Below are 23,043 nucleotides of genomic sequence, written 5' to 3' on the forward strand. Positions count from 1 at the left end.
ATCTCGACCTTGTTTGAACACATCATGCAATAACCATTTTAAAATCATTTCCCTGTGTCCCATCTCAGTCCCTTCTCCTTTAGAGGTGCACTGGAGGTTCTGTGCATGGTTTATCCCCCTGTGTGTTTTTTTCTAAAATCATTTTCATGAATGAACCCACATAAGCAATGTCTACATCATACTTATGCAGCAAGGAGTTAGTGCATCCACAGGGAGTTCACTGCCTTTAAATTTGTTGTGAAAAAGAAAATAACAGGAAGTTCTGATTATAATGTGCAAATGCATTGGTGTAAGTGGGTACAAGCAAGCAATAATGCCTGACAGGGTGTGTGTTAATGTGTAATTAATCCCCGCCCAAGGGTGTTACACCCCCTGGAAAGGCATTAATTACAGATTAACACACACCCTGGAGGGCATTATTGTGCTTAGACAATGGGCTCTGTAAAATTATTGTTTTACTTGTGTAGTTTTTAAGTACTATTTTATTTTTTAATATATTTTTGATGTAAAATAGTTCCTCCACCTAATGTTTCATATTTGCTGTAGTCAGTTAATGATGTTGGAGAAAGCATTTTACACCAAACATGTATAAAAAATAATAGCAACACTGAAGTGAAACACAACAATTTTACATGCAACCCATTATTTTTCCCATACACACATACACAGTCTCTTCTGTTTTCACACACATATGTACAGTCAGTCTCCTCTTCTTTCCTATATACATTAATTCAAACAAGATCGGTCTCTCTCTCACATACACACAGTCTCCTCTGCATACATATATGCATTCAGTCACATCACTCTCGCTTTCTCTCTCTCTCTCTCTCTCTCACACACACACACACACACACACACACACACACACACACACACACACACACACACACACACACACACACACACACACACAGAGTCTTTCTGCTTTCATGCACACATGCAGACAGAAACATGAATACACACTTTTCTGTTTTGCTCGATCTCTCTCTCTCTCTCTTACTCATACATGTGTACATTCTCACAATGCTTTATTTTAATTTTTTTCTTTTTTTATTTTACACTCACTAAACAGCAAAAGCGCTGCTTAGCGAGTGTAAAATAACAGCTCGCTCACTTTCACTTTCACTGACATGCACACATACACTCAAACACAGTAATAAACACACACATCTACTTTTTTTTTTTTTGTCTTCTTTTTTAAATTTTACACTCGCTAAACAGCAAAAGTGCAGCCGTTCTATTTTCTCAGTCCTTTCTCAGGCTTGATAATGCTGCTGTGAAGCAGCGGACTCATTCTTCTCAATGGGCATTACTTTTAAATTAATACCCTGCTGGCGAACGCTCATTCTCCAATCAAGGTGCTGATGTACAGTTTGCCCATTGTCTAAGAATAGTTAACTCATCCATGAAAACATTATGTCAGTTTGATGCATGAGTCGTAATTGGCATGTGTTGTGAAAGCATTTGTATTTGTACTTTTTTTTTTTTGTGAGCAGCAGAATGCCAAGTAAGTTTTACTGATTAACCAAATAAATAATTTTAACCCCATATCCCTCACTTTCTTTACCTGCTGTTCAGATGCCATACCTCCTTATTTTAATGCTTACTTTTATGCATGCTAGCAAAACAGGAAGAAAATCTGGGGAAAAAGTTTAAGATCTGATGTTGTCCTTCTCATTTTTCCACACAAATGGGATTGGATCTTGGCTGCATACACAAGACTTTGGATCCAAGTTCTCAAGCTTCTCCCTCTACCCATAATGCTCTACTCTATCCTCAACACTTCAGATCTTGTTTGTCACCATTGTGTTTAGACGGAGGTTTCACTCTCGAGCTTAGTAAGCAGTCTTTTTCTCATTATAGTTCTATTTTATTCCTAAAAATTGTTACCGTTCTTTCTTAGAACTTGTAACTTCTTCTGTCCATTTCCTCCCTCTATAGTATTTTTGCTGGCATAAGTTTTTTTTTTCTATTTTTTCGCGACCTTTACTCAGTTTGAGTAGTTCTCGGTACCATTGTTGGGTTCTCCTCTTCTCTTACATTATTAGGTATTCTACAAAAATACCATAACTGGTATTCCTTTCTTTGTTGTTATTTAAAAAAATGTTATTTGCTTTTCTTTTTATATAGAACATTTTTTTTTGGTTACACTGCACTTTTTCTTCCTGGCCATGTCTGACAAAGCAAGTGGCTTCAAAAAGTGCATTTCTTGTGGGCATAAGTTCCTCAACTCGGATGGTCACAAGAAGTGCATGTATTATTTAGGACCAGACCGTCTTGATTCCTCTTGTACCATTTCCACCACTTTCACTCCCAGGGCATTATCGGACAGGTGCAATAAATTAATTTTAAAAGAATTATACCTGGTTCTTCTAGGGCTGAAACCCCCTTCTAAAACTCTCAAACAGGTTTCCTCAGAAGTCCTCTAGTGCTTCTTTGGAGCCAATGGAAAAGATTAGAAAAATTTCAAATTCAACCACTTCGGATCTGAAACCTCTTGGGCCATCTTCTGATCCAAAGCCTTCATCAGATCTGAAAGGTTCAGCTCCCATTGTCATTTTCCCCTTGCCATCTACTTCTTTTTCGGATCCTAAGTCCTCATTTCTGACAGCTAGTTCAGCTCATGGAAGTCGTACTCCAAAGTATGCACTGAAACCTGTTTCTCCTTCTCTACCCACTCCGCTTTCTCAGACTCAGAGGAAACAGTCTAGGCTCTCATCCACAACATCTTCCAAGTGTTCAAGGAGTTTGACAGAGGTGGATGTGGATAGTATGATGGGGGAATTAACTCAGGGCTCAGATCCAAATGGGGGTCCTGCTAGCTCCGTCCTCTCATGGATCCATGAGTGCACTTGCCAAGTCCATTCTTTGTCCTTCTCTGATCTGACCTCTGGTTTTGGGGTCCCAGCATACGAGATCCCAGAGAGGTTTGGCGTCAGATCCAAGTTAAGTACCTTCTTCGGCTCTGACGGTGTCCCTGACTGGTTCTGCTGTGATACCCTAAGATCAGAGCAGGTCTCAGATCTGACAGGTCGGTGCCAGGTCCGTAGGGTTGGGTTCAGCCCTGACTTTGTCACATTCATCCCTTCTCTCAGAGCCTCGGCCTTGGACAGCTAAGACCTGATTCTTTCCATGAAACTTGGATCCGGAGGCGGCCTCGACCCTCCTTCCTCAGAGGCTTTTGGTCGGGGGGGGGGTTCCCCTGGTCCTTCAGCATTCAAGATGGTAGAAAGGGCTTTCTTTCTACACAGAGAACCATCCTCTCATATCACTGATCCTACACATCTCCCACCTTTGGTTCTGAGCCCATCTGACCTATTCTGCAGGGACAACCAGTTCCGGGAAGTCTCCAGACAGTTTCCCCAGAGGAATTTCCCCCTTCTGATACCTCTGCCAAACATGCCACAGAGGAGGTCCCGCTGAAGAGGACATGTAATAGAAGGCACATAGACTCAACCATGGAGTGTCTTAAGGAAGACACTGATTTTGATGATGGAGAAGGGTCCGCCAGATGGCCACCCAGTGACATCTCATTTGGAGATATCCTTAAAATCCTGAAATAGAAGGGTGGTTGGTCTTCCCAGTATCCTTCCCCTGAGGAATCGGTGTTCCTGGAGGCTTTCAGTTCTGAACCTTCTATGTCTTGGGTGACCCTCCCCCGGCGGACAAACTAATTGACTTGGTCTCCCACCAGGCTTGAAAGGAACAGGACACTGTCAAACCTTATCCACAAGTGCTATGTGCTATAGTTGTGGAGTGGTGGCGGCAGCCACCAAGAAGGAGCTAGCTGAACAAAGCTTCTATCCACTGAACAGGGAGTCCAGATCGATGGACAGGTTTGGAAAGTGAGTGTATGGTGTATGCCTCAGCTATGTTCATGGTGAGGTCGTTAAACTGCTTGGACCACTTCATTCTGCTACACAGAGATTTGACAAAGGAACTATTGAACACTTTCTCGAAATCCATGTCTCTGGAAGATTTTAAAAAACTTCCTTTCAACTGGCCACTCTGCTGCTGATCTCCCATGCAGAAGAAGGTAACTTACAAGCTGCTAATTCAGGCATAGCCATAAGGAGACATGCTTAGATTTTGGCTATGCAATTTTGTGGAGCCCTTAAAGACATCCTTTGCCAATGCCCCCTTTGATGGCCCTTCTTTGTTTGGGCTATCTTTTAAAGACGCGCTTACCCACAGCAAACAAGAGGGAAAGACTCTCTGCCATTGAAATCCAGTTTTCTACCCATCAGTGGACCTTCTGTAGAAACCAACAAGGTGGTAAGAAGATATGGTTCCAAAAATGTCCAGGACCTTTCCAGGATTTATTCAGGGATAATTCCTCCAGAGGCAGAGGAAGAAATTTGAATGGATGACTTTGCCCTAGAGGCAGATGGGGCCTGCAGAATGGGGCTTCACAGATTCATTTTTCGATAGGCCCTATCAGCACTCCTGAAGCACTGCCCAACTGTCCTGCTCTGGAGGCAGTCATGGGTGTTTCTCTTTGCACCTAGACACCTGGGCAGATACCTCAAAAAATTATGGGTAACAAGAATCATATCCAGAAGTCATTGCATGCCATTTTCTCTTCCTCCTCATAACCAAAAGAGGAAACTCCCCAATGATCCACCCAGTCAGAGGGAAGATGCAGCACAAGAAATACAAAAGTTGCTACAGAAGAGTCAAAAAAGAGGTCCCACCTGACCAGATAGAATTCGGAACTTACTCCCTCTTCTTTTAAGTGGCAGAGAAAACAGGTGATCTAAGACCCATTTTGGATCTAAGCAACTTGAACCAGTATGTAAAAAAAAAAAAAACAAAGTTTGGAATGGTTATAATTCAGTCCATCCTGTCTCTTCTGTGCAAGGATGACTGGATGTGCTGTATAGATCTGCAGGATGCCTACTTTCACATAAAAATAGACATCTATGCTTTTGGTTGGGAGTTGCTCATTACAAATTCTGAGTACTGCCCTTTAGAGTCACCACAGCTCCCAGGGTGTTTACCAAATGCATGGCAGTCGTGGCAGTTCACTTGAAATTCAAGGGATGCCAGGTGTTTCCATATCTCGAAGATTAGCTCCTCACTGCCCCATCCAAGCATCAACTTGTGCAAGCCAGGGACTACTTGCTCCAGGTTTCCAACACTCTGAGCATCTCAGTAAACCATGACAAATCAAACCTAGTCTCAGTACAGACCCTGGAATGTATAGGGACTCTTTTGGATACTACAATTCAAGTAGTGCCCTTGCCTCTCCACTACATCACATCCTTGAGACATCCAGTTCGATCTGTACTTTCTCACCTGTCTCCTCCAGTAGGATTAGTGTTACAAGTTCTTGGGTCGATGTCAGCTGCCATACTTCTAGTCCCATTAGCACTGTTCTTTATGTGAATCCTTCAGTGGACCTTGGCGGTACAGTGGTCCACGTTTTATCAGCCCCTATCATTTCCCATTAGTCTCACCCTGATCTGCAAATGTCATATTCTTTGTTCCTTGGTGGATTCAGTCCAACCTGTTTCTGGGCAGACCGTTTACCCTTCCACTCCCATTTGCCACAGTGCTCACAGATGCTTCCCAACTAGGGTGGGGGCATTTCTTAGGATAGATTGCCCAAGACACATGGTCTGCTCTGGAGACCAAGTTGCATATCAGCATCCTAGACATGAGACCAGTCCTTCTAGCATTGCAAGCATTTCAAGACCTCCTTCCTGTAGGGACTATTGAAATTCAAACACACGTCATTGGTCTGGTACTTCATTAAACAAGGGGGAAACACTATCTTGTCCACTGTGCAGAGAGGCCATGTGGACTTGGGAATGGGTGATCACTTCAGACTGCTTTCTTGTTGCAACACACATCCTGAGGAAAACCAGTGCACTAACAGGCTCAACAGACCCATTCTGATGCCTCATGAGGGGTCTCTGAATCAGTCTGTAGTGAATATGATTTTCAGCCTCTGGGACTAGCCTTGCTGCGACCTGTTTACCTCACCCTTCAACAACAAGTGCGGCAGGTACTTCGCTCTGATCCCCCGACTGCGGGAAATACCAAGAGATGCTCTGATTCAAGATTGGCACCTAGGTCTCCTGTATGCATACCCTCATTTTCCTCTGATTCCAAAATTCTTACATAAAGCAAGCAGGCTGAAGAACTTGGTCATCCTCATTTCCCCTTCTGGCCTCGACAGGTATGGTTCCCCTTCCTTCAGTCTCGCTTGAAATATCCATCATGGATACTGCAACCCACTCTGAATCTTCTATCTTATCCATCAAGAACTCAACACCCCAGTCTCCATGCACTCTAACTGGATAGTTTCTCCAAATCCAGTAACAGTTACAGTCCAGGCTTGCTTCCCCAGTTTGTGAGATTATTTTGGCCTCCCAGAAGGCTTCTGCAAAGAAAGTCTATAGAAGGCAATGGAAAAGATTTTCTATTTGGGCTTTCACCTAGAACATCGACCCTTTTTCGGCACCTACTCCGGCAGTTATTCTCTTTCTAACAACTCTTTTTAAAGTAGGAGCTAGTTTTTCTATTATTAAGCTTCAGTTCACAGTGGTTTCTAATTTCTATTCTAGAAACATATCCCTTTCTCTTGCTTCATCCAGATTGTGCAAAGCCTTCATGAAGGGAGGCTTTCTCTTCAGATTGTGCAAAGCCTTCATGAAGGGAGGCTTTCTCCTCAGACCCCCATTAACAGACCCCCCCCTCTCCTCCTTGGGATCTTACTGTGGTCCTTAAGGGTCTAACTCAGAACCCCTTTGAACCAGCAGACAAATGTGATGTAAAGTTTTTCTTGGAAACCAATTTTCTTAGTGGCTATCACTTCAGCAAAAAGAATTTCTGAGCTCTAGGCCCTATCAGCTAATCCTCCTTGCATTACTTTTCATAAGGACAGGGTGTCTTCTTGGGCCAACACTTCCTTTCTTCCTAAAGTGATGACAGAAAGTAGTAATAACCGTTCCATACAATTACCAGTCTTCTTTCCAAAATTTACAAATAAGGGAGAATACATGCTCCATCTCCTCGACGCATACAAACAATTATGTTTTTACCTTCATAGGACAAAACAGTTCAGGAAGTCGGTTCAGCTGTTTGTATCCTTTTCCCCTAACTGCTTGGGTCAGGCAGTTTCAAATATTACACTAGCCAAATGGATTACTAATTGTATTTCACTGCTTTATTCTCAGAGCATCAGATTTGCCACGACCCCCTAGACGTCAGTCCATGAGGTCTATGGCTACTTCATCTGCCTTTTTGTCAAGGACTTACATTGATGATATTTGTACTGCAGCCACTTGGTCAAAGACTAATATTTTTGTTGCACATTATAAATTAGACATTGTCTCCCAGAGCAGAGCTTCATTTGATTCAACAGTGTTCTGGCTTGTCCTTCTGTGAGGGCCTCCCAAGAGCTAAGTAGCTGGGGATTTGGTCCCATTTGTGAGGAAGAATGAAAAGGACAACATCAGAGTTAGAATTTATATACTTACCATAACTTGGCATCTGTGCTGTCCATTTTCATTCTTCCTCATCTTCCCGCCCATCCATCCCCCAGTCTTGTCATGCCTAGAAGTGCCTTTTGGACTGCATTACAACCTTTTCGTTCCAGGTTTGAGCCCTGACTTTATAATGGAGATAGATATAGACATAAGAAAACAGGGAGATTAGACAGCAAACTCAATCGGAAATGTTAGGGATAGAGTAGAGCATTATGAGTAGTGGGAAGAGCTCGACAACTTGGATCCAAAGTCTTGTGCATGTGTTGAGTCTGATCAGAGGATTGGATCCAATGCCTTTGTGAGGAAGAATGAAAATGGACAGCACAGATGCCAAGTGGTAAATACATAACTTCTAATTTTACTACAGTTACTGTTTGGCTTTGTATCTATTTTTCTTTATTATACTTGGTATCAACAATAGCACCTTATGGCATAAAATAACTTTCTATAAAAGAAGAGTTTTAAATCTTCCCCTGGTATAGCTCATGTATAAATACATAGTCATTTATGTAGTATATTTTATTAGTGCCAGAAGACTTTTACAGATGTAAAAATAGAAGAAACAAGAAACCTGTTACCAAGTTGGATCCTGTTGTCCACCATCTAGTAATCATAAGAAAGCAGAGAATTCTAAACCGGGAAGAACTCTGTTCAGTTCACTCAGCTGTAGCTGCTGCACTTCTGTTACTTGTAATAAGTTAAAAAAAAAAAAGTAAATAATTTCACACTCTGTAACCCTGCACAAGACAGGCAGAGCAAGGGAGTAAACATTTAATTGTTTATATGCGTCTCCTGTGAAATTCAGCATTGTTTGCTATTACCTAATGCCTGTTCCAGTATTAGTTTGGTGTTTTTCATTCAGAATTTATAGGAGGCATGAACAAGTGTTATCAGGATGAAGATACTTTTGACTCTGTAGCAGCTTTTTTCATACTGTTTATATCCCTTTACTAGATAAATATACTGCTGTTTAATGGTGTTTATTTAGTATACTTGCCATATAATATTGCAAATACTTACTAAATTCTGAAGCTTGTAACTTCAGATTTAAATGCTGCCATAAAATGATTGAGTCTCCCAAACATTACCATAATAAGTAGTTAACATTGTTATATAACACATAATGTAACAAAACTCTGCTAAGTACAGTCACATATTACCGCAATTATAGATGTCGCAGATACATACTATTAAGCAAATGTTGTAACACATTGGGGATTCCACATTGATGCAGTGGTTTTGCCTCATAGCTCTTTTATGTTTGTTTCAGTTAGTTAAATTGAGGTATCTTCTGTGTCAAGTTTTTGCACGTCCTTCCTGTGTATGTGTACGTTTTTGAGTGTTTCATTATCTCAAGATTATGCAGTTAGGCAGATTGGCTGTCCTTAAATTTATCTTTAGGTATGTACCTCACCGGGTCTCCCATGAAAAAGGGCACCTGTGCCCAATCAGATTTTCCCAGTAAACAAATGTCACTATTTACAATAACGAATTTGATTGGGCACAGGTGCCCTTTTTTCGGAGAGACATGGTGAGAAAAGCTCCAAGGTAACAACTTAAAGCAATTAATATTTACAGTAACAAATTGTATAATGTAGTTTCAGTGGTTACATAGCATGGTAGTCAGTATAATCAAATTTGTTTTGATATTCACAAACAGTAATAGACAAGAATTTTATTGAGAATTTACAGATAGAAGAGTGGTACATAGGATATGTAGAAGTAATTTAAGAAATGTATTGGAGCGAGATATTAGGGAATTAAGCACGTTTAAATCTTAATAGAGAAGTAGTGATGGAATAGTAATTTGTTTGTGCTAATTAAAAGTAGATATAGTAGTTTAAGCACTACAGTAAGATGAAGTATTAGATGGGAATAAGCAAGTTAAGTGCTTTAAATAGTGGTATAAGAAGGTGAATGAAGGAAGCAGTTCTTGGGAAAGATGGTCTAAGGAATGTGGTCCCCTGCAAAGGCCAGCCTTCACATCAACATTTTGGGGAGGAGAGTATTCCTCCTCCTTTAGCAGGCATTCCAGGGTGCTCTTCCCACAGGTGTGATTTTGATTCAAATGGACAGTATGTCAGTGGTCTGGCACATGAGCAAACAGGAAGGAGCATGATCCTACAGCTTGTGCCCGGAGGCCATAAGAATGTGGCAGTGGGTGATATCTTTTTACTGCTTTCTGATAGCAATGCACATTCTAGAGAAGTCCGGAGTTGTAGTGGACAAGATGAGCAGGTCTAGCTATCTTCTTTGCAAGCGATACCTTAATCCAACTGTGGGAGATCAGATTTTCAGCCATTGGGGCCAAACCAGCTGCAACCTTTTTGCCTTCCCCTATAACATCAAATGCAGCAGGTTCTTCTGGCCTCATGTGGTTCACCCTCCCTAGGTGCTCCAATTCCAATGATGATTAGACAATCCAGGTTTTCTTCTCAAGTTGTTCACATTTTGACCTCTTCTCAAACACCTTCCACCAGGAGTATCTGTAAAAGTTAAGTGTTTAAGATTTTCCTGTCTGGGCTTTCAGCAAAAATCTAGTCTGTTTTTCAGCACCTCTTCCAGTCATTTTGGTCTTTCTGGCAGCTCTCTTCCATGGCAGAGCCAGTTACTCTGCTATTAAAGTGCAAGTAGCAGTCCTCTCCAGTTTTCATATTGGGGAGAATCCCTCTTCCATTGCCTCCTATAAACTGTCCATATCTTTTCTCAGGGGTCCTTTCCTTCCTTTTTCCTTCACTCAGAGACCCAATCACACCTTTGGACATCACCATTCTGTTGCAGACCTTAACTAGTCCATCTTTAAACATGCTACCAAATTTGATTTAAAATTCTTGATGTGGAAAATGTTATTCTTGGTAACAGTCATGTCTGCTAGGATGATTTCTAGAGTTAGACGTTCAGTCTAGTAAACGTTCTTTATTTGTTTTTTTTCCATAAGGAAAGAGCAACTCTTAAGAGTTAATCCTTTCTCTCAGAGATGGCCTTTGAATCTTCTCTCAATCAGCCTTCCTGTTTTCTTCCTGAACTCTTCCAATAAAGGCGAATAAATTTTACATTTGCTGGAAGTGCATCATCAGCTTCATTTCTACTTGCGTCTTACTAGGAAGATAAGAAAGACTGATCAGTTACTTGTTTCCTTTTCCTTAGCCAAGGTGGGCAAGGTGGTATCCAACTAAAAAAAAATGTAAAACTCACTACTAAAGTAGCAATAAGTAAAAAACACAAATGGAGAAAAATCAAACTGCTACTCCACGGCTGTTAGTTTAAAAATACTAGAAGCTGAACTTCTTTTAAAATCTTTTATTGATTAAAAAATTTTTAAAATTGAAGTAATCTGCCCCTGCAGCTTATATATATAAAATGCTTCTATAGAGGCATATGCAACGTATTCAAAGCGTTTCTCACAGTTCAGTTGAATCGCTCCTCAAAATACAAATAAATCAGTGGCGGTTAGCTGCCATATTTAAATCTTTTAAAGAAGAGTTCTTTCACGTAAAGAATGGTGTTGTTGCTAAATATGCCAGTTGGCTTACAATGTTGCCAATACTCACAATATGCTTCCAACGTTACCGGTGTAAACAGAATAACAAGTACACCAGTTAACTCAAAACTGTTGCCGAGACTCAATCTCACATTGCCGCACTTCTCATTTGCCAGTAATAATTGCTTTCATCACTCGCAGCGTATCTTCAACACTACCAACTCAAATAGTTCAAATGATTGTAAATGTAGCAAGTACACAGATAATATAAAACTGTTGCCAAAACTCACAGTCCACTTCTGCATTATTGTACTTCTCAATCAGCAGAAGAAAAACTTCAGTACCGCTGGTTTGCAATTGCGAGGGTAGCAAGTACGCCAGTGAGCTGATACTAATGCTGTAACTCACAGTACACAAGCTGGTTTAGAACTGTTACCAAAACTCACATTCCACTTTGCATTTGTAATTGCGTGGTTAACAAGTACACCAGTAAGCTGATACTGATACTGTAACTCACAGTACACAAGATGGTTTGAAACTGTTGCCAAAACTCACAGTCCACTTCTGCATTGTTAAACTTCTCAGTCAACAGAAAAAGAAACTTCAGTATCACTAATTTTCAATTGCGAGGGTAACAAGTACGCCAATACAGCTGAGTATAATATCACAAATGTTGTAGTCCCAAATAACATACAATAAGCGCTTTCAGTAAAACCTTCATCAGATCGTGATGATTAGGGACTCCATCAAATAAATTTATATGCTTGTAGGAACCAATGAGAATTCTTAAAACAGACAACTCCTTCACCATAAAAAACTATAGCCCATCAAAATGGGATATTACTGACACACCTCCCCATTTATCCAATAGTAGGCCTCCTCGCCTTTAATAATGGTTTCAAGGGAATAACCGCATTCAGTCCAGGAGGGCGATCTGCTCGCAAATTTAGTATCCATTTGGTCTCACATAATTCAGTTCTGTTACTAATATCTCCTCTTTTATTGCTTTCATAAACGTTTTCAATGACTTTGAATAAGAAACTATGACCAGGAAATTCTAAAATATGCATCGCTAAGGCATTGTGTACATCTCCCTTACGGATGTCACTCAGATGCAGTAACAATCTCTTTCTGAATATCTGATTAGTCTTGCCAACACAGAAGGGCGTACAATTTTTGCAGGTAGCTAAATAGACAGGGTTCTTAGAAGCACATGTGGTTTTACAACTAAAAGTAAATATTTTATCCATATTGGGATGCTCAAAAGTATTGCTACTGTCAATGTAACTACATACAGAGCAGTTCCCACAACGGAATGTGCCTTTACGTCCTATAACTGCCGGTTTCAGGAAACCATCCTTCATACATAGGAGTCGCTTTATATTCTTTTTATTCTTAAAGGTAAAATGTGGACCATCACCAACTATAGCTCGTGAAGTTTAGGATCTTCTGTCAAGATTGGCCAATAGCTACTGACTATTTCCTTGATCTGTTTGTTGAATGTACTATAAGTCATCATCAGTCGTAATAGAGGAGCAGTTTGCTTTACCTCCTTCGATTTTTGGTCGACTTCTACGACACTTATTAGCATGTAGACTAGTATCAGTTTTGGTATAGCCCCGTGCCCGTAGGCATTTCTGTAAATTATTCACTTCTTGCAATACAAGTTAATCTGAGAAATGCACAAATCAACTGCCAGACATGCTAGCACAGATGGCAGTGTTTCCATTTTCTTCACATACTTAACAGTAGATCTCGGTTTGTTTCTGTCCTTCCTCAACTTCCTCCTTCCTTGAATGACTTTTTCCTGACTCCTGGAGTGACTGTACTGAGCTACATTGGTTTGATTTTGTATTCAAGTCTTTCTCCCTTATTCAAGGAAAAAAAAACTTTAGTAGCATTATTATCATTCTCATAGGTATTTATATTCTGTGTAGTTCTTTCAAGTTTGATAGGTAGTTTTTTTCTGTTGGTGCATTTTTCTAACTCCATTGATAATTATGTCAGATCAAAGTTTCAAAAAATGTGGAATGTGTGACCACAGAATCCCTTCAGAGGGACCCCATTCCATGTTTGTTTATTGTTTGGGAATGTGAAGCTTGTGCTTCTTTTGGCCATAAAGCTCTTGAGAGTAGAAGACAAGCTCATTCTAAAGGGACTTCTTACATCCACTTTATGGTCCTCAATGGTTTCTCCCAAGACACCAAAGGAGAAAAAAAGATAAGGAAGTTCCCAAGTCAAAAACATCTATTAAAGATGAGACTCCCAAGAAGAGCATTGAAAAAGCTAAAAAAAAAAAAAAAAAAAAGTCCCCAAATCACTCATCCTCAGTGGGTCCAGTGCCAAAAATGCCAAAGTCCTCAGATCCGTTCTCCATCTCCATCCAAGCTCTTCCCTCCAGATCTGTTTAGTCCTTGGCTCCATTCCCCTTTTCTTTAAAAAAAAAAAAAAAAATGCTGCACGGCTTCATCAATAGCATCTTCTAGGTCTGCTCGCTCTACCAGGAGTTTCACAGAAGCTGACACTGACAAGATGAAGCCAAAGTTCCTCTGGATGCAGATATAGTTGGGGGATCCCTGCTCTGTCCCATTTGATAGAGACAAGAACTTCAACCAACCCCCCCCCCCATGTTCGACTACTTACAGGTCCGGTCATCGGAACCAAAGCCTTTAGATCTGAAGGTCCCTAGAGCACCATTGTTGATGGCAATAGTGCCATCTACTTCGGCCCCAACAATGGCCCAGTCTCAATCAACTCCAGGCCTCTTGGATCAATGCAAGATTTGGAGACAAAGCTTTATAGCGGACATCTGGGGAGAGGGTTTAACTTCGAAGTTGTCAAACCTGACCCTTTCCTCTTGGATTGTCTGCTTTCAACAGCTCAGCTGTGATGTCAGAGTTTGGGCCAGGAAGTGCTAGAGCTTCAGGGTCTCTTTCTGTTCCACCTTTTAGAGAATCTTTCTTGGTTTCCGCGACTTTTTCCCTGAGACAGCTGCACTACCTTGCCCATATTATTGTATTCCAAAGAGAATTGACTAAAAAAATTACCAGATGTTATGTAGTCCAATCTCGCCTACATTCTTACCCGTGGGTTCAGAGCCGAATATCGGCTCCGACTCGGCCAAACTTTTCTAGCTCGAAGTCTTCTATTGGCTGGGCTAAGAAGATATCCCATGTTGCACTGCTTCACATCCCAGATCTCGTTTGCCGCTCGTGTAGCTCGGACATGGTCTCGCTCTTGGCTGTGGCTAAGTACCCTTTTTTTCTAATTCTTCTGAGAAAATTTGTTACAAGCAAAAGCTATTTTAATAGCCATTTCTAATTGGTGTTGTTTTGAGTATTTCTGTAGTGTGATTGTGTTTTGTGGTGTCCCACTAGCTGTTCTAACAGGCTAGGCCCGTTTCAGTTAGAGGACCTAGTCCATCCCCTTCTTGTCCCTGTGTTTGTTTTCGCTATCTAAAACCGTTTTGAGTTAGAGGTTTTAGTGTCTGTCTCCCCTTCTGTCTGCGAGTTGGTCTAAAAAGAGTTTTAGTTAGAGGTTTTTAGCTCTAGTCGTCTTAGTGTGTGTCCCTTCTGAGGATTGTGTGTGCTGTTGGGAAAGTTTGTTCCCGCGCTTTGTGGTGTTTTGTGTGACTGTAGTCATTTTTCCAGTCAGGCAGTGACTTGTTCATTATATTGGTGTTTGAGATTTATCTTTCCAAATGTCCAAAGATTCCAAGGAGCACAAACCTTCGGGTTTTAAAAAGTGCTGTAAGTGTGGTTAGAAGATGTCCATCACCAATGGACATTCAGTATGCGTGTATTGTCTGGGAGCAATCCACCTGCAGGAGTCCTGCAGCTTCTGCCATGCTTTTAGTCCCAGGGTGCTCCAAGAAAGAAAGAATAAGTTAATTCTGAAGGGACTCTTGAAACCCTCGTTCGAAGAGGCCATGGATTCTGCTTCCAGTTCAAAACCAAAGTCCACAAAATGTAAAAAGAGATCTCCATCTCCTTCTGTCTCCTCGGAGCCACCGGAGAAAGTCATAAAATTAGCTTCAACCTCCTCGGCTCCACTGTCCTTGGGGCTGCAGGAAGTGTCAGTGTTGATGGAACCGGCGTCGGCTCCAATTATATTGGAACCTCTTTGGAGCCGATCGCCCAGTACTAGACCAGTGTCACTTGAGAGGAGATCCCGATCTCCCTCCCTGTCCTCCAAATCTTCCAGGACACTTTCAGATGTGGATGTCGATAGGGTGGTGCAGAGGCTCCTTCAGTCACCAGTTTTGGCAAAATTGTTCTCTGCTCTGTCCCAGTCGGCTCCGGAGCCTGTCCCGATAACTTCTTCGATTATTCCTCCTCCGAGCGCATCTCTGTCTTCGGAGCCAGAATGTTCTGCTCCATGTGATGTTCCTAGGTCGGTTCCGATGGCCCCTCCAGGCTTATCGGTGCCGATGTCAGCTCCGACCCCATCGGCGCCATCCACGGGGTTCGGGACTCGGGATTCTTCAGTCGGGCCCGAGGGGGACACCTTGGGACACATTTTGGTTCCTAGTCTCCCGCTCGGTGCCTCAGCTCGAGGAACCCCGACTCCTGTCATGGTCTCGGAGGCTGGCCAGTCCTCGGACTCAGGGGGGCCGGCCTTTGAGACCATGCGGACTGCGCTGGCCTGATCTTCAGCCACATCATGCTGGATGGTCATTCTGTCCCCAACCACTCCGGTGAGAGCCTCTGATCACCACCTATCTGTAGACAGCGGAGCCCCAAGGCCTAAGGATACCCCCACGAGTGGTCCCCAAGTTTCTGAGGGCCCCTCAGAGTTCTTGCCTGAGGAGCCCCCTAGAAAGAAAATGTGCAAGAGGGAGCACATACACTCCCAGGATGAGTCTCTCACCTCAGATACTGACCTCGAGGAATGGGAGGGGTCCCCCAAGTCATCCTCTGACGATGTTTCTTTCTCCGACATCCTGGAGATATTGAAACAGAGGTGACTGGCCGTCCAAAGCCCCCTCCGAGGAGGAGTCAGTCTTCCTTGAAGGCCTTTGGTGCTCAGCCCTCCGCCTCCTGGGTGTCCCCACCCTTCGAGCTCCTGGATGTAATTTGTCAGAAGATGTGGGAGAACACTGATTCTGTGGAACCCGTACCCAGGAGACCCAATAAATTTCTGTCTGCTCCCCCAGGTAAGGGGTTTTTGTCCAAAGGAGTCCCTGTGGATGCCATGGTGGTGGCGGCGGCCACTCAGAAGGAAGTAGCCGAGACTTCTTCCTCCGTCCATCCTCCTAACAGGGAGTCTAGGACCATGGACTGGTACAGGAAGCGTACCATCACGTCAGCAACCTTTACCTTATGGTCGCTGAACTACCTGTTTCATTTTACTGTGCTCCAGAGAGATCTCCTCAAGGAGTTAGGAAATACTCTCACGGGTGAAGTGCCTGAAGCTGTGGCCCAGATGGTTAACGCCCAGGTGTCTACCCTCAATTCCATCGTTAACTCCTCCATGCGGCTCATTTCATATGCAGCCGAGGGAGCGAGTAGGGCAGCAAGCTCAGGAGTCGCCCTTAGAAGGCAAGCCTGGATGCGCCTTTGTCATTTCAAGGAGGCCTTCAAGTCTTCTTCCACTGACGCCCCCTTTGATGGTTCTTCTTTATCCGGAACCAAGGTGAAAGACACCCTCACCAGGTGCGAGCAAGAGGGAAAGACTCTGTCTGCTGCAGGGGTCCATTTTTCTCTTCCCTCTAGGCCTTACCCCAAGGCCCAGAGGGGTGGGAAGATGTGGTTCAAAAAATCACAGAGGTTTTTTTTCCTGCTGCACAAGGTGAGTCCCCCTCCAGAGGCAGAGGAGGGGGCGGTTATTCAGGGAGATGCCAACCTAGAGGCAAGGGGGCCCCCGCAATTCGGGAGACCGCAATTTCTTTTGTGGATCTCCCAACTGTCGTTCCTGATGGGGATGCCCGACTGTGCCTTTCCGGAGCCAGTCGGGGATCGAGTATCGTTATATCCGGAAGCCTGGCAAGGCATCACCCAGGACCGATGGGTATTACAAATAATCTCCGGAGGTTATGTCATCCCCTTTTCATCGGTCCCCCCTCCAGTCAGAAAAATCCCAGACGTTCCACCCAGTCAAAGGGATCACGCAGCGTTAGAGGTTTCAAAGCTGCTAGGAAAGGGAGCCATCCAGCATGTCCCCTCAGACCAGATCAGATTAGGGACTTACTCAAGATTCTTTTTGGTGCCGAAAAGAACAGGTGACCTGAGACCCATATTAGATCTCAGCCAACTGAACAACTACGTACAAAAGTCCAAGTTCCTTATGGTTACACTACAATCGATTCTCCCATTGTTGGGAAAAGAAGTATGGATGTGCTCCATCGACCTCAGGGATGCTTACTACCATATCAAAATGGACAGGGCATCCAGGAGTCACGTAAGCTTCCGGCTGGGAGCCAGTCATTTCCAGTTTCGAGCCCTGCCCTTTGGTCTCACCACAGCCCCCAGGGTGTTCACCAAGTGTATGGCGGTGGTGACAGCTCACTTGAGACGTCAAGGATTCCAAGTGTTTCCATATCTAGATGACTGGCTCCTTACCGCCCCCACCAGGCATCTACTAATCCAAACCAGGGGACGCTACCATCACTGTCTGTCAACAGTTAGGCATAACACTGAACTGGGAAAAATCTGCTTTGTTGCCCTCACAGCGTGTCATTTTTATAGTTTCAGAGCTAGACACCGTTCAAATACAAGCCTTTCTACCGCAGGAAAGAATCAGAGTCTTACAGCAACAGGTGCACGCCCTGCTACCCCTGAGGAAAGCGAAGGCAAGATGGGTTCTCCAACTCCTGGGGACTATGGCAGCAACAATTATGTTAGTCCCTCTAGCGAGATTGCACATGAGGCTCCTTCAATGGCTCCTCTTTGCTCAATGGTCTCTCCAGAAACTTCCACTTTCCCACCTTATTTTGCTCACGGACAGATGCAAACAGGATCTCAGTTGGTGGCTTTGCACCAACAATCTGGACAGGGGAAAACCCTTCGTTCCACCACCCCCGGTTGCCACAGTGACCACGGATGCCTCCCAGATGGGGTGGGGGGCATTATCTCGGCAGGACAGTCCAAGGCACGTGGCAAGATCACGAGATACATCTGCATATCAACATCCTAGAGATGAGAGCGGTGCTACTTGCGTTGCATGCACTTCAGGGCTTTCTACCTCTCGGGACTATTGCAATACACTCGGACAATATGTCAGTGGTGTGGTATCTGAACAAGCAGGGAGGAACCAGATCATACCCCCTGTGCAGAGAGGCCATGCGAGTGTGGCAATGGGCAATATCTTCCCAAAGGTTTCTGGTGGCAACGCACATTCCGGGGAAGTCCAACGTGATAGCAGACAGGCTAAGCAGAGCTATTCTGATGCCTTACGAGTAGTCCCTGAATCCTCTAGTTGCAGAACGGATCTTCAGCAGATGGGGTCAGCCTTGCTGCGACCTTTTTGCCAGCCCCCTCAATGCCAAATGCAGCAGCTACTTCACGCTGATCCCCCTACAGGGGGCGTCACCCAGGGACACTCTAGTCCACGATTGGCCCTCCGGTCTGCTTTATGCTTTCCCTTCGTTTCCCTTGCTATCAAAAGTGATTCAGAAAGCGCAATCCTTGGGAAGCAGAATGATTCTAATTGCTCCACACTGGCCTTGTCAATTCTGGTTCCCCTTTCTCCATCCCTACATTGTGGACACACCTTGGACTCTGGACCCACAACCAGACTTACTGACACACGTCGGGACAGTTCCACCCCTCTCTGTGGACCCTCCGGTTGACAGCCTGGCTACTCCACTTCCGTCGTTAGTTAGGCTTCATCACTTTTCACCTGAGGTAGTTCATATTTTATCTTCCTCTTATAAGCCCTCTACTAGGAAGATTTATTCTAGCAAATGGAAGAGGTTTTCTATTTGGGCTCATACCCAAAGAATTGACCCTTACACAGCCCCAGGTGCTTCAGTCTTGGAGTTTTTGTCTATACTCTTCCAGCAGGGCTCAGCGTCCGCTACCATTAAAGTTCAATTGGCAGCGATTTCTAATTTTCATGTTGATAACGAGCCTAGTCTGATGGCTCACAGACTCTGTAAGGCTTTCCTGAAGGGCACTCTGTTACTCCGTCCTCCTGTCTCAGAACTGTTCATGCCCTGGGATCTAAATTTTGTGATGCAAGCCCTTACTTCACCACCCTTTGAGCCTGCAGCTACCTGTGACTTAAAATTCTTGACCTGGAAAACTGCCTTTTTAATAGCCATCACATCGGCCAGGCGAGTTTCAGAAATTCAAGCTCTTTCTATCAAATCTCCATACTTGATCTTTCATAAGGACAAGGTTTCTCTTAGACTAAACCCTTCCTTTCTTCCTAAAGTGGCATCCATATCTAATCTTAATCAATCTATTGAGTTGCCAGTGTTTTCCCCATTTTTCAAACAAGGCAGAATTTAAATTTCATCAGTTGGATGTACACAGACAGTTGCGTTTCTATCTGCACCGAACCAAAGATCTCCGAAAATCTGATCAACTGTTTGTCTCCTTTTTGGAAAACAGAATTGGGTCCCCTGTCTCCAAAATCACCCTATCCAGATGGATATCAAATTGAATCTCTTTCACCTATTCCTCAGGAGGTAAGGACTTACCATTTCCGGTCAAGGCTCATTCTACTCGGGCTGTATCTATATCTACAGCCTATCAAGCCAGATTGTCTATGGATGATATTTGTTCGGCAGCTACCTGGGCATCTCCTCACACATTTGTTACTCATTACAAGCTGGACGTGGTATCTAGGGGCAGATCTTCCTTTGGTTCCACAGTACTCAGGAGTATCTTCCTCTGAGCCTCCCAGGATGTAGGTGCTGGGGACGCTGTCGTATGGGTAAGAATGTAGGCGAGATTGGACTACATAACATCAAGAAGTTATGTACTCACCAAAACGTTCGGTGTATGTAGTCCATCTCACCTCACATTCTTACTTACCCTTCCACCTTCCCCCTTCCTGGAGGATCTGGAGTTTAGGTCTGGTTTTTAGAGTTCCCTTCACCTTTAGTTTATTCTTCTTTACTTGGATGTTGTTATGCATGGGGTATCAGTGTGTGTTCACAGCAAAGTAGATCTGGGGATGTGAAGCAGTGCAGCATGGGATACCTTCTTAGCCCCGCCAATAGAAGACTTTAGCTAAAAAGTTTGGCCGATTCGGAGCCGATATTCGGCTCCGAACCCACAGGTAAGAATGTGAGGCGAGATGGACTACATTCATCGAACGTTATGGTGAGTACATAACTTCTTGTTCTCTTTCAGGTAATTTGCCATTGGATATACAGAAGACCATGGAATTTCAGTTTTCTACTTTCTCTTCAATTTTGAATGTCTCCATGCGGCTACTTTCAAATGCAGCTGATGGAACAGCTAGAACAGCAGGTGGTAGCATAAACTTATACTGCCGTGCCTGGATGCAGTTTGTAATTTTGCAGAGGGCTTTAAGATGACCTTCAACAGTGCTCCTTTTGATGGCACTACATTGTTTGGCCTGAAAGTTAAGGACACACTAATGAGAAGTGAACAAGATAAGACTGTTTCTGCCATTGGAATCCATTTCTTCATTCTTTGGAGAACCTTCTCCAGGAATCACTGAAGAGGGAAGAAAAGGTGGTTCTAGAAATCTCAAGGTCTTACCCAGAACACTTCTTTTGACAGACCTCCCAGTGTCGGAGGAGGACGAAGTAATTTCAATGGATATTATGTAAGAGGCAGAAGAGCACAAAACCAAAGATTTTGCAGACCTTTTGATGAGAAATCCTTCCAGTGCTTCTGAAGGGTTGCCTGACTGCAACACTCTGGAGGCAGTCAGGTGGTGCCTATCCTTACACCCTCATATCTTGTAGGCCATCACCTCAGATTCTTGGTTAAGGATAATTTCAAAGGATATTCAGTACTACTTGTAACAATGCCTCAAGAAAAAGTAATATAATTCATGCCACCCACTCAGTTGGAATCTGCAACAGCATAATTAAACAGGCTGTTGGAAAAAAGTCATCCAGTAGGTCTCTACAGATCAGATAGGATTTGGTGTCTATTCCAGGTTCTTATTAGTTCCAGAAAAATCAGGGGAACCTAATACCAATATTAGATCTAAGCCATTTAAAACAATATGTGAAACGAACAAAATTTTGGATGGTCTCAGTTCAGTCCATTTTGCCCATACTCAAGGATGACTGGATGTATGGCACTAGTAACAGCTCATCTCAGAATGGAAGGGTCCCAGGTGTTCCCACACTTCAAAGATGATTGGCTCCTCACCAATGCAACCAAGGATCTGGTCAGGACTCTTTTTTCCAGTTGATGTGTTTGCAGTCTAGACAAATAAAATAGATATATAATAAATCTGCTAATTCTGCAAGGGATCTCTTTCCCCAGTTACTTCACCATCTGGGATTTACATTGAATATACTAATGCAAATCATTACCTACTCAAAATCTGGCATCATTCTTATTCCCATTTCTAGATTCTATATAGGGTCTCTGCAGTGGACTCTCATTCCAAAGGTCTCAGTGTTTTCATTCTCTCAGCACTTAAGTTGACCTCAGTGTGCAGAGCCCACATAAAATGGTGGATCTCTTCATCAGTATTGACAACAGGTCATCTGTTTTCTCTACTTTCACCTGTAGCAGTAGTTACCATGGATTCTTCCTTTTTAGGGTGAGGGGATGCATTAAAAGGGGAAGATGATTCAAGGCACATGGATACCTTTAGAGACCAATGTACACATCAATGCTCTGGAAATGAGAGCAGTCTTTTTGATGCTGCAGGCACTTCAGGACTCTCTTCCAGTAGGTGTGTTTGCAGCACAGGCAGATAACATGTCAGTGGTCTGATACATCAACAAACAGGGGGGTGCCAGGTCTTACCCACCGTATCAAGAGGCCATTAGTGTTTCACAATGGGTGATGTCTTCCAATGACAATCCACATTCTGGGAACTTCCAGTGTAGTAGCATAAATTGAGCAGGTACATTATTCTGCCTTACAAGTGGTTCCTCAGTTCAACAGTGGCAAGCAAAATCTTCAGTTGCTGGGGCCAACCTAGTTGCATCCTATTTGCCTCCAACCTGAGTGGCAAGTGCAGCAGTTGCTTTGTCCTGATCTCTTCACAGGGTCAGTCACCAAGGGGCATTGTGATCTACAACTGGCTGCTGAGTCTCCGCTGTGCATTCCCTTCATGTTCTCTAATTATAAAATTCTTTCAGAAAGCCAGAAGGGTCAAGGCAAAGGTGATCCTTATTTGTCCTATAATGGCCACATAGGTGTGGTTCCCTTATTTCAGTCCACCATGGACTCTGGCCCACAGGCCAGACCTAATGTCTCATCCTTCTGGACATGCACTTCTGGGTCTAGACTCCCTGAAATTAACTGCTTGCTTGGTCACTCCAATTCTAACAATGGCCAGGGATGCCAGGTTTACAGAAAATGTTATTCATATTCTTTCTGCTGGCCAGGGATGCTAGGTTTACAGAAACTGTCAATGTCCTTACACTGCTGCAGTATTCTTAACAATATGGGATTCCCTGCCATGGAAGCCTGATGTCCGGACAGTCTTCCAAAGACTTATGAGTTTAAAAGGTATGCCAAACATCAACATACGCTCCCTGCCTAATGTAGGACATAATGGTGATGTTCAGGCTTACCAAAAACAGAACAACTTTGCCTCCAGTCTGAACATATGATATGAAGTTTTCCTATCTCGCCTTCATTCTTCATTCTTACTGGTTGGATTCAGAACCGATCCTCTGTTTCGACTCGGCCACATTCTAAAGATCAAGGTCTTCCACTGGCCCATGGCTGTATCCCTATCCCATCATGCTCTAGTAGAGCTCCTCCAATCTCGTTTGCCGCTAAAGAGATCGGGTGCTTCCATTTTGGCTCTGGCTAAGTTGGAGATTTTCTTATTATCGTTATTGTATTTAGCTGTTTTGTGTTGTTTAACTCTTAACGTAGCTAGTTAGTTTCGTTAGTATTGTTAGTTTAGATAGTTCGCTTTGCATGTGTGCTTTACTGGCCGTCATTT

General features: G+C 43.4%; 1 protein-coding gene across 1 annotated transcript in view; it reads left to right on the forward strand.

Moving 5' to 3' along the window:
- DNAH2 (dynein axonemal heavy chain 2) overlaps positions 1-23,043 on the forward strand; it is a 6,636,854-nt gene that overhangs the window by 312,457 nt on the left and 6,301,354 nt on the right. The window lies entirely within an intron of this gene.

Source organism: Protopterus annectens, chromosome 7.part0 (assembly GCF_019279795.1).
Source record: "Protopterus annectens isolate FY-2018-M chromosome 7.part0, PAN1.0, whole genome shotgun sequence".
Classification (NCBI taxonomy): domain Eukaryota; kingdom Metazoa; phylum Chordata; order Ceratodontiformes; family Protopteridae; genus Protopterus; species Protopterus annectens.